Below are 9,626 nucleotides of genomic sequence, written 5' to 3'. Positions count from 1 at the left end.
TGCACTTCAAATACAACTGACAGACTTGTATGCGATATTCGACTGTCAAGCAACATCTAAGGGCAATACGTTACCGATTAAGGGTTGAAGAACATAAACTAATAGGGATTAGTCTTTGAAAACAACTTATATTAAAACAATTAAATTTATAGCAGCAACAGTGCATCCATTCTATTTAAAATGCGTTGCTAGTATGCATAAGTTTATAATATGACATTTTCAAACAAAATGGAAAAACACCAACATAGAAATAACAAACTCACATCACAAAATTACATGTTTATAAGTTGTAGAAAATCTCACCATAGACAACATTTGTAGTGTTCGCACACGGATTTCCATCATCATCTAAAATAAGAATCTTCAATCCTTTTCTTGACTTTACCCTTGAAACAACCACATATAATTGGTCATGAGTGAATACAGGGTGTTGTAAATACAGACCGACCTGAAAAAGAGATTGACCTTGGCTCTTATTAATGGTCATTGCAAAACACAGCGCAATTGGAAATTGTCTTCTTTGAAACTTAAATGGAAATCTCGGATCATACGGGATCAAATTCATTCTCGGTATGTAGATTTTATTGTCGATATTTGTTCCTGCAATGTTAGTGGCACCAATAATATTTGGACACAATTCATTTATGAGAAACCTTGTTCCATTGTAGAGCCTATTTAATTGATCTATGTTCCTAAAAAGCATAATTGGAACACCAATCTTCAACCTTAAACGGTGATTGGGCATTCCAGAACATTTTATATCATTCAAAAATTATAGTGTGAACCAATCAGCCTGCACCGCAGTATTTTCATCAAATATAACAGTTGAATCAGCACTCAAATAAACCTTTTCATCACCTGGAATTAACGACAGAACAAAATCATTAACAACAGCCACAAAATCATGAGTTGGAGAAAGCAATGCCCTCTCTTCATAGTATTTCAAATTGTTCTTGTTTTCTAAAAGAAGTGGATATGTTAATTCAACCAAAGATAATAGAGGATTATGTGAATAAGTACCCAATAAGTCAAAGGAATATCAATTGTGATCTCTCCATACTCATTTGAGTCGCGTTCACCATTGCCAATATCAAGCAACCAATTTGCAAAGCTTTCCACCTCATTAGAAACTCCATCTGAGTTTGGATAGGCCAGCCACATATTCTTCGAAAACGTCAATACCTTGCAATATTTCCATAGTTCAGATGAGTTTATTAATGCTGAAACTATATCATGCCTACAACCTTTTCTAACAACAGGTAATATTTGTCTAAAATCTCCTTCGAAAATAACCACCTTACCACCAAATGGTTTATATTGGTTCGAATCGTCTACAGTCCTCATGTTATCCTTCAAAGAACGATCGACAGATTTGACACAAAATCAATTTAGCATTGGTGTTACATCCCATATAATGAGCCTAGCTTGCAAGATAAGATTACATCTGTCAGTGTGTTTTTTGATGTTGCACGTAGATGTCTCATTCATAACTAAAGGAATACAAAACATAGAATGGGCAGTCTTTCCTCCATGTAACAATAAAGCCACAATCCCACTTGAACAACGTTTAAAACAATTAAACCTTGGGACTAACAGCGGCAGGCAAAGTTTTCCAAATAAAAGTTTTTCATGTGCCTCCATATCCATGTAAAGAATAAAATCCTCTAGAATCAGTCATCATAAAATCAATAATTTGATCATAGACTGACCTTTGTTCAGCAGTTAAAGTTGACACCAAAGACATGTGGGTTGCTTCTAACTCTTCCTTGTCATAGTTTAATTCAGCATCCAATAAACTGTTTTGAAATTGAACCATTTTTGAATTTGAAGGTTGTGGCATGGACTCGATGTTAGCAAGATATTTACCATTCATAGAGAGCAATCTCTCAATCTCAATCAAACAAAAAAAATTAAATCATCGTCGCTAATTTGAAGACCTACAGTATAGATAAATGTGTTTCACACCAAATAAGCATGAAAATATAAGTATAAGATATATGCATTATATATTTGAGTACCTGGGTTGCTCAACCTCTTCCTTGCGTCGTACAAAAGTCCATCACACAAAAGTTTCCACGTTGCTTCCCAAACTACAAAAGGATTTGTCATTGAATCTATAAACAATGACATAACAAACAATTTTTTGATCTGATTTCCTTACGCTAGTTGGCTGGCTTCAATAATGGCATCCACGAATTCATTGTAGTTTCTAAACAAACCAAGGGCAACACATGCTTCTGTGAGATATTGGATCGAACTCTAGTATTGTCGAAGGGTAGCTTCTTGGTTCGACAGTTCGACAGAGTTAAGCATGAAGTCGAAGGATTGTTCACATGCTGGTGTCGAAGTGTGCATGCTGTAGTCGAAGATGGGTCTAGCATGCAGATGTCGAAGATGCTAGGGTTGTTAGCATGTTAAATTAGGTTTTAGTGTTTAAACCCTAATTTGTTAAGTTAGCTTGTTTATTAAGTTGGCTTGTGTAATGGGCCTTGCTGAAAAAGCCCATTAGTTAGTATGTTAGGTTTTATTATAAATAGCATACTAGTCTCTCATCATTGCTAAGCTGCAAATCCTAATTTAGGGTGAGAGAGGTTATTTGTTATTCTTGTAAACTTGTAATCTTGTTTTAAGAGAAAGTAAAAGAATAGCAGTTATAACCAAATATTGTGTTCTTCTTCTCCTCCCTAATTCCCTATTATACTTTGTTCTTGGTATTCAATTCACAACAAATTGGTGCGGTGAGCGTGGAGAAGATGCCTTCAACAAAGTATGAGATTGAAAAGTTCACCGGAGTGAATGATTTCGATCTGTGGCGCTTGAAGATGAAAGCCCTACTGGTTCAGCAGGGTTGTTTGGAAGCGTTGAAGGGAGAGGCAGCCATGAATGCTGCATTAACGGCAGCGGAGAAGACAACTATGATCGAGAAAGCACACAGCGCAATTCTGTTGAGCCTTGGTGATAAGGTTCTCCGGCAGGTATCAAAGGAGACGACGGCATCAGGGTTATGGGTGAAACTTGAAAGTTTGTATATGACCAAATCGTTGGTAAATCGACTCTACCTGAAGCAAGCTTTGTATTCATTCAAGATGATTGAAGACAAAGTATTGGCTGAGCAGTTGGATATGTTCAACAAGCTGATTCTTGATCTTGAAAATATTGATGTGAAGATCGATGATGAAGATCAAGCGCTGTTACTATTGTGCGCTTTGCCTCGATCACATGCTCACTTCAAAGAAACTCTCTTGTATGGAAGGGAGTCCCTGACGTTTGAAGAAGTTCAATCAGCCTTGTACTCTAAGGACTTGAATGAACGAAAGGAGCATAAACCTTCGACTGTTGGCGAAGGTTTGGCCGTTAAAGGAAAACTCTTACGAAAGGATGGTAAGTTCGACAAGAAGAAAGGCAAAAGCCAGTCGAAGACTTACAGTGGCGAAGCATCTGGCATTCGATGCTACCATTGTAAGAAGGAGGGTCACACAAGAAAGGTGTGCCCTGAACGCTTGAAATATCATGGAGGTAAGGATAATGGCAACGCTGCCATTGTTCAAGATGATTACGAATCATCTGATGTTCTTGTGGTTTCAAGCAGTGACTCTAAGAAGGAGTGGATTATGGATTCAGGTTGCACTTGGCACATGACTCCAAACAAAGACTTGTTCGAGGAATTATGTGATCAAGATGGTGGATCAGTATTGCTGGGAAACAACAAGGCTTGCAAGATTGCAGGTGTTGGATCTGTGAGATTCAAGCTCCATGATGAGTCAATAAGGTTGTTGACTGAAGTCAGGTATGTTCCTGATTTGAAGAGAAATTTGCTTTCTCTTGGTGAATTCGACAAGAAAGGATATGTTTTCCAAGGAGAGAAAAGTATCCTAAGAGTCATGAAGGGTTCGAAGGAAGTCTTGAGAGGCGTGAAGAAACAAGGCTTGTATACCCTTGAGGCTGAAGTTGTAAGTGGTTCGACAAATGTTGCATCCACGAAACCTTTGTCGAAAACAGAAATCTGGCACATGAGATTGGGCCATGTCAGTGAAAGGGGTCTGGTCGAATTAGGGAAACAAAATCTGCTTGGTGGAGACAAAATCGAAAAGCTGAAGTTTTGTGAACCCTGTGTACTTGGAAAATCTTGCAGAGTGAAGTTCAACAAAGGCAAACAAAGAACACATGGATCCCTTGATTACATCCATGCTGATCTTTGGGGGCCTGCAAGGTGTCCATCACATTCAGGAGCAAGGTATTTTCTATCCATAGTAGATGATTATTCCAGAAAATTATGGGTATTCATCCAGAAGACTAAGGATGAAACTTTTGAGAATTTCAAAAGTTGGAAGACTCTGGTTGAAAATCAGACTGGCAGAAAGGTCAAGAGGTTGAGAACCGACAATGGCCTTGAATTTTGCAATGAGGCATTCGACAGTTTTTGTGCTGCCTCTGGTATTGCAAGGCATAGAACTACTGCAGGTACTCCACAGCAAAATGGTTTGGCTGAAAGATTTAATCGAACTATTTTGGAGAGAGTCAGATGCATGTTGACTAGTGCGGGGTTAAAGAAGGTGTTCTGGGCTGAGGCTGTTTCGACAGCAACATATCTGATAAACAGATGTCCTTCGACAGCGTTAGATATGAAGACACCTGAAGAAGTTTGGTCGGGACATCCACCAGATCTCGACAAACTGAGAGTATTTGGCTGCATAGCCTATGCTCACATTAGGCAAGACAAGGTCGAACCTAGAGCTCTGAAATGCATGTTCATGGGATACCCTGAAGGAGTCAAAGCTTATAGGCTATGGTGCCTAGAGCCAGGTCACAGGAGGTGTATCACCAGTCGAGATGTAGTTTTCAATGAAGCTGAAATGGCTTTTAAGAAAACTGATGATGTTGGTCGAAGTACAGAAACATCTGACGAAGAGCTGGAACAGGTAGAGATTCCTGTTGAGGTGGAGCATGTTGATGCTGAATTGCATATCCCAGATGAAGTCGAAGAAGAAGCAGAAGATGCTGAAGTTGAGGAAACTGACGATGACTACCTATTGTCGAGAGATAGGTCGAAAAGAGTCATCAAGCCACCTCAAAGACTTGGATATGCAGATCTTATAGCTTATGCCTTAATCTCTGCAAGTGAGGTTCTAGACGAAGAACCTAGAGACTATAAGGAAGTTATGAGGAGTCGAAATAAGACTGAATGGCTGAAGGCCATGGATGATGAGATGAAATCTCTTCATGATAATCATACTTGGGAACTGATCAAGAAACCTGATGGGGCAAGGTTAGTCAGCTGTAAATGGATTTTCAAAGTTAAGGAAGGAATTGAAGGAGTGACGTCGAAAAGATACAAGGCAAGGTTAGTTGCAAGGGGTTTCACTCAGAAAGAAGGTGTCGACTTCAATGATGTGTTTTCTCCTGTTGTGAAGCATAGGTCCATTCGAATGTTGCTTGCCATGGTGGCACAGTTCGATCTTGAACTGGAACAGATGGATGTGAAGACTGCGTTCTTGTATGGTGATCTAGATGAAACGATCCTGATGAGGCAACCTGAAGGGTATGTCGAAAAGGGGAAGGAAAATTATGTGTGCAAGTTAAAGAGATCTTTGTATGGGCTGAAACAATCTCCTCGACAGTGGAATAAGAGATTCGACAAGTTCATGGCACGCATAAGTTTCATTAGAAGTCAGTTCGACCACTGCGTTTACTTCAGATTTCGACCTGGTAATTCATTTGTTATTTTGTTGCTTTATGTGGATGATATTCTCATAGCAAGAAACAATGTTGAAGATGTGACGAGGGTGAAGGTTGAACTCAATAAGGAGTTCGATATGAAGGATCTGGGAGCTGCTTCCAAAATTCTTGGAATTGAGATTCGAAGAGATAGAAAGAAGTCTAAGTTATGTTTATCTCAAGAGGCATACCTACGGAAGATTCTTGAAAAGTTTGGTATTTCGAATTCGAAGCCAGTTGTGACTCCAACAAACCCTCAATTCAAGCTGAGTATTGATCAGTGTCCAAATACTGATGTCGAAAGAGTCTATATGAATAGCATCCCATATGCTAATATAGTCGGCTCTTTGATGTATGCTATGGTCTGTACTAGACCCGACATAGCTTACGCAGTCAGTCTTGTAAGCAGGTACATGGCGAATCCTGGAAAGGCTCACTGGCAAGCATTGAAGTGGATTTTAAGGTACATAAATGGGTCTCTGAATAGAGTCCTAATTTATGGTGGAGCCTTGGGTGAAGATAGTAAAGCAGTAATAGAAGGATATGTCGACTCTGATTATGCAGGTTGTATGGATTCCAGAAAATCTATTTCTGGATATGTTTTCACTATGTTTGGCACTGCAATTAGTTGGAAAGCAACACTTCAGAAGGTTGTTGCTCTATCAACCACTGAAGCGGAGTATATTGCCCTAACTGAAGCTGTGAAAGAAGCATTGTGGCTTGAAGGTTTTGCGAAGGAGCTGAAACTTCAAGGTCGAGGTATCACTGTTAAATGTGATAGTCAAAGTGCAATACACCTGTCGAAGAATTCAGCCTATCATGAGCGAACTAAGCACATTGATGTGAGGCTGCATTTCGTCAGAGGAGTAATCAAGCATGGAGAAGTCCAAGTGCTGAAGGTTTCGACTGAAGACAATGCTGCTGATATGATCACCAAGACATTGCCGAGTTGCAAGTTTTTCCACTGTATGCAGTTGATAAAGCTGCATGAAGAAAGCTAGTTTGTTCCTTGACGTTGTAGAGTTAGGTCCAAGGTGGAGATTTGTGAGATATTGGATCGAACTCTAGTATTGTCGAAGCGTAGCTTCTTGGTTCGACAGTTCGAAAGAGTTAAGCATGAAGTCGAAGGATTGTTCACATGCTGGTGTCGAAGTGTGCATGCTGTAGTCGAAGATGGGTCTAGCATGCAGATGTCGAAGATGCTAGGGTTGTTAGCATGTTAAATTAGGTTTTAGTGTTTAAACCCTAATTTGTTAAGTTAGCTTGTTTATTAAGTTGGCTTGTGTAATGGGCCTTGCTGAAAAAGCCCATTAGTTAGTATGTTAGGTTTTATTATAAATAGCATACTAGTCTCTCATCATTGCTAAGCTGCAAATCCTAATTTAGGGTGAGAGAGGTTATTTGTTATTCTTGTAAACTTGTAATCTTGTTTTAAGAGAAAGTAAAAGAATAGCAGTTATAACCAAATATTGTGTTCTTCTTCTCCTCCCTAATTCCCTATTATACTTTGTTCTTGGTATTCAATTCACAACAGCTTCCTTATATGTGTTGTGTATAGTTCCAACCACTGTCTTTATGTCACTATAACTTGTGCATCCTTTTTGTACGGTCAACAACAATCGCAAATAAAAAACATTACCACATCCGGGGGGAATATAAGTAAGCCTTCCAATAGAGTAACCTCGCCGTCAAGGACGCCACGCTCTAACACTTTTATCATAAACAAACATCATAGGAAATTCACCATAAGTTAATTCTCTTCCATCTGGATATTTTTTATTTGCCTTAAACCAAGCCAAAAACATCATATCATTTTCTTTACGACACGTAACAACATACTCAATAGAAGTATTTTCTGAAAACATTATAGACTGCTCATTTTCAAGATGAAATGAAAGCCTTATAACAGCAGGCCACCTTTGATGTATGTCATACTCAAAAATCCTCCAGGCAGCCTCACACGGGGCTAAATATCTACATTCATAGTACTGTTTAATTTCATCCAATACTTACCCATTTTCAGTTTGGTTTGAAATCTCAATCGTGGCTCTGTCAGGGCCCTTATTAACATATTTAAATAAATACTTGATAGCATTCCCCTTGTTGCAATACTTAACATTTATATGCGCTTGATATATAACTAACAATTGTGGATTGTAAGGAACTACATACCTATTGTCCAAGTGTATTCCCTTTTTCATAACAGACAAACCAGTATCTCGACGCTTGTACTTTGGATAGCCTTCATCGTCAACTAAAGTGGAATTCTGGTAGTCCTTTGGAAAATATTTGGAGCATTTACCATCTTTCATGCACGGTGAACTTACATTGGCTTTTCCACATGGACCGTGTAACTTAAAACTTGAAATAACTTTTGCAAGTTTTGGAAAAAGTCTATGATCAGTAGTTTCGCAGTAATGAACTTGTTGATGTCACTACCTGTCTTGAGTGAATTTGATGGATCGAGCCACAACAAAATGTGTGTGTGTGTGTGGCAGGCCCCTCTTTTGGAACTCTATGGTATATGTCCCTAATTATCAAAATTGTATATATTAAATTGTGATATTGATAAATACATTACTAATATTGATTTATATAACTAAATTAGTTATAAAAAACGCAAAAAATAGTTAGTATTATTACTTGCAACAACTTCTTCGAACAACTTCTCTTTTTTAATAGCACGCATCATGTGATCAAGCTTTCTCTTAAAGATTCTACAAACAATGTTCGGACGATCACTGGCGGTAAGTCCTCTGTTAGTAACAAAACTTTTAATTTTTGGCCAATTAACATTGCACGTGATGGTGATGAACAGATCAGGATACCCAAACTTTTTGCAAATTTCCATTGCATCCTAACAATGGTTAAACATGTATCGTGGTCCCCCATTAAAAGATGCAGGAAGGATGACACGTTTTCCCACCTTTGATGTTTGATTTTCTCTAATGTGTATTGATTCTTGTAAACCACTCAATACATCACATCTTATTGATGCCTGGTTCAGGCGAACCCAACATAACCTCTATGACTCAATCATTGAGAAACTATCCATTACAAACTGTTGAAATAATCTTCCAGCATTGACAATACCTCCATGTTCAAATACTCTTTCCTGAATGCGAAATGAAATAAAGTATCTAAATGTAACTCGTAGTCGCTTCCTCCTTCCTTCTTTGATAATAGACTCTATATAAGGAATCATTTCATGATATTGGTCTTCACCGTAAGGGAACAACAACAGATACTGAAGAGGTAGGAATGAAACATGTGTTGGTGTAAGCCCTATAGGCCAATAATTTTGGTGCTTGTATCAAATTATTTATTAATAATTAAAAGGAGTTTCTTTATTATGTTTGTTTTTCCAAAATAATAAAGTCCCTAGAATAGCTAGTCCGTTTAATGAAATGTTAAGTGTGACTTAATCATGAGACCTCATTAAACATAAGGACACTATTCTTAAATTATTCATAGTCAAGCTTTATTGTGAAGTGGGATAACATTAAAGTATTGAGACTATTATGAAAATAGACTGATGATCACATCTCATGGATCATGGATAAGGAGTTATCAAGTCTTGACATAGGTATGAATATTAGGAGTAATATTTAAACTAGATTAACCTGCTATGAGAATACTACATAGAATGTTATGCAAAATGTCATAAGTTATTCTCATGGTGATAGTGGTGTATACCACTCTTTGACCTGAAACCACTATGGACCCTAGATGTATAGTCGAGTACTTTATTGCTGATCAAACATGGTCCGTAACAAGATGACCGTAAAGACAGTTGCTAGGTACTCCGCAAAGCATGCTGACGAACATGAGTGATCAAGATGGAATTTGCCCAACCTGCGTAACAGGATAAATGTCTAAGGGCCCAATATTGAACTGGACAAGGGTGACAC

General features: G+C 38.2%; 1 pseudogene; it reads right to left on the bottom strand.

The window, feature by feature from the left end:
* Positions 1-280: 280 nt before the first annotated feature.
* LOC131624568 (uncharacterized) lies at positions 281-8,566 on the bottom strand (annotated as a pseudogene).
* Positions 8,567-9,626: the final 1,060 nt, after the last annotated feature.

The sequence above is a fragment of the Vicia villosa genome, unplaced genomic scaffold (genome assembly GCF_029867415.1).
Source record: "Vicia villosa cultivar HV-30 ecotype Madison, WI unplaced genomic scaffold, Vvil1.0 ctg.000141F_1_1_1, whole genome shotgun sequence".
Taxonomy (NCBI): domain Eukaryota; kingdom Viridiplantae; phylum Streptophyta; class Magnoliopsida; order Fabales; family Fabaceae; genus Vicia; species Vicia villosa.
The sequence above is the reverse complement of the archived record's forward strand: the minus strand, read 5'-3'. Positions and strand labels throughout refer to the sequence as shown.